Raw genomic sequence first — 3,317 nt, forward strand, 5'->3', positions numbered from 1 at the left:
ATTTTTTTTTTTTTTTTTTGGATTAACAGAAAAAACATTGGAAGGGAATATATTAAGATTTTAATAGTGACTATTTCTGCCAATGGTTACTGTTTTATTGTTTACTCTTTTCGGTGTATTTCCAATGTTTATTAACAAGTTTTATTATTTGAAAATGAGAAAACAGCAATGAGGAATTCAGTAAAATAAAGTTTTTCAAAATTGTGACTGCTATGATTATGAGCCAATTATGAAAAAAAGACACACAGATAGAAATAGGGTGACCAATCTTTCAATTTACTCAGAAATGAAGGATTTTCTGGATGGAGAATTTTTGTTGCTAAAATCAGGACAGTAGGGGACATATTGGGACTGTGGAAAAGCCCTACAGGGATTTATTTCTGAACTATGAATTTCTATCTTGGTCTAGAGACTTGACTGTCCTCATAAGTAGGTAGAGTAGATGTGATATTTCTGGAATAAGATTTAAAATCTTTACATAGCTTGCCCTATTAAAAGTAGACACGTTTGTGAGAGAATATCATATACTTTTGAAAGCTAATGTCTTAATTAATTTGCTGCGAGCAAAGCTCTTGAAGACTGTGATGTAACAGAGATTCCTAGGTATCAGTGAAGATATGGAGATGACAAAAGGGAAGTTGAAAAAAGAAGTTGAGAGATAAGCATGGAAATCATTTTCCAACCTCATCTTTCCTCATGTTTCCAATCTCCATTTTCCTATACTGAGAAGTGAACATATGTTTTCCAGAGATAAAGTTCTAGAAATGAACTCTGACATAGATATTTTAAAACCAATTTCAGAAACAAAATAATATGTGCACCTAGAGTAGTTCTTTCTTTCTTTCTTTCTTTCTTTCTTTCTTTCTTTCTTTCTTTCTTTCTTTCTTTCTTTCTTTCTTTCTTTCTTTCTTTCTTTCTTTCTTTCTTTCTTCTTTTTTTCTCTCTTTCTTCCTGTCTTTCTTTCTTTCTTTCTTTCTTTCTTTCTTTTTCTTTCTTTTTCTTTCTTTCTCCCCTTCCTTCCTTCTTTCCTTCCTTCTTTCTTTCCTTCCTTCCTTCCTTCCTTCCTTCCTTCCTTCCTTCCTTCCTTCCTTCCTTAATTCCTTCCTTTTCTTCCTTTCTTTCTCCTTTCTTTCTTTTTTTTTTTTTTTTGACATGATCTCACTTTGTCACCCAGGCTGGAGTGCAGTGATGTGATCATAGCTTATGCAGCATCTCTCTCCTGGGCTCAAGCAATCCTCCCACCTCAGCTTCCAGAGTACCTGGGGCTCCAGGTGCATGCTACCATGCCCAGCTAAATGACTTGAATTTTCTTACATATCTTGGCCCTGTAGAGTGGTTCTCAACCTTGACTGCACAAGTCTATTACCTGAGAAAAGTTTTAAATAACCTAATGCTCAGGTCACACCCTAGACTTTAGAGGTGGGACAAGCATTAATATTTTTTTTAACACTCTTATAATTAACAGTCACTAATGTTGTAGCACTGCAATTCCTATAAAAAGTACAGATGTGAGTGGATTTGCTGCAGTATTGTTGTATGCATCTGTGTTCATGCTGCTGATAAAGTCATAACTGAGACTAGGCAATTTAGAAAAGAAAGAGGTTTAATGGACTTACAGTTCCACATGAGTGGGGAGGTCTCACAATCATGGCAGAAGACAAGGAGGAGCAAGTCACGTCTTACATGGATGGCAGCAGGCAAAGAGAGAGCCTGTGCAGGGAAACTCCCATTTTTAAAATGGTCAGATCTCATGATACTTATTCACTAACACAAGAACAGCATGGGAAAGACCCATCCTCATGATTCAATTATCTCCCACTGGGGCCCTCCCACAACATGTGGGAATTATGGGAGCTACAAGATGAGATTTGGGTGTGGACACAGAGCCAAACCATATCAATTATCATCATTCAAGGCAGATGAGTATATAGAAATCTATCAGTTGTGAGGAATTGGACTAAGTTTAAGAGAATAATAATTAAGATAGAAGAAATGTTTGGTCCTGCTTAAGGGCTAGGATAGATGAGGCACAATAGAATCATGTGAGGAGCTTTAAAAATGCCCAGGCCCTACTCTGTGTCAATTAAATCAGAATCCAGAATGTCTGCTTGAGTGTGTCTAGAGTATTGGCAAAAGGAAACAGTGATTTTGATGTGCAGCCAGTTAAGAACTGGTATCCTCAAGGATCATGATGTGACACAGCTGTTTCAGAAGGGTCAATCTCCATACTCCCACTTTAGAAGAGGAGAAAAGGCAAAATGACAAAACAATCAAGCAAAAGAACTGGAAGAGCTGGTAGATAACAGGGTGTCAACTTGAATTAATTCAGCTATTTGGTAAAGATTAGCTGGAGTAAAATTTTACTTAAAGAAATTCCAGTTAGTCAAATGGGGTGAATGCTCTTTTATGAAAACCATATCATGCTTTTTGAATGAACTGAGAAAGACTAGAAGCATTAGTGATGAAGTATATCCATTTGCTCAATGGGAAAAATGTGTTTTATTTTATTTACATAATGTGATATGCTTGGTCACCTGGAGTAGTGCCTGAAAGGGGATGTAAAATGGAAAATGTAGTCAGTGAGACTGATTAATAACCATGGGCAGAAAAATAGGCCAAGTGGAAAAACTTATTCATATAATTGCTTCATTTTGCTGACTGCAAAAGGATTTGTTTTGGAAGTGATTTCTGCTATTTAACCTAGTGGATTGATAGATCACAGAAAGGTCTTAGAAATGACATTATGTAATTTTGTTCATAATATGAAATTAGCTTGAATAAACAAATGTAATCATTTTTTGTATCTACCTTCTATGACATTTGTCTTGAGAAATTGTTCTATAACACAAACAGTCACTGTGAAAGGAAGTAAAAAGATAGCAGAGGGCTTTCATAATAATCATGGACTCAAGATTATCAAATTTTAAAAGACATACCTCATTTTCCTTTATTTAAAATAAAACAAATGAGAGGAAACAGAAATAGCTCATAATTTTATTTATCTGATAAAACATGCTGACATAAAATATAATTCATGCATCCAGTAAGAAAATCAAAAATTAAATAAAGGTAAAATGGAATATAAAATTCTCCTTCTTCTAGTCTCTTACCCCAAACATCTAGAATCTCTCCTTAAGGTAATCACTGTTGACATTTTCTTGAGTGTCTTTTAAGAATGACCTTAATACACATCCCCCGTATAGAATATAGATCTTAAACAAGATAGAAAATAAAATTTTATCCTTTAGTATTATACAAAAGGATGTTCAGAACTAGGCTTTCTTTTTTGTTTTTTCCTAGACACGCGGTCTCACTGT

Source organism: Rhinopithecus bieti, unplaced genomic scaffold, assembly GCF_001698545.2.
Source record: "Rhinopithecus bieti isolate Rb0 unplaced genomic scaffold, ASM169854v2 scaffold_1561, whole genome shotgun sequence".
NCBI classification, from domain to species: Eukaryota; Metazoa; Chordata; class Mammalia; order Primates; family Cercopithecidae; genus Rhinopithecus; species Rhinopithecus bieti.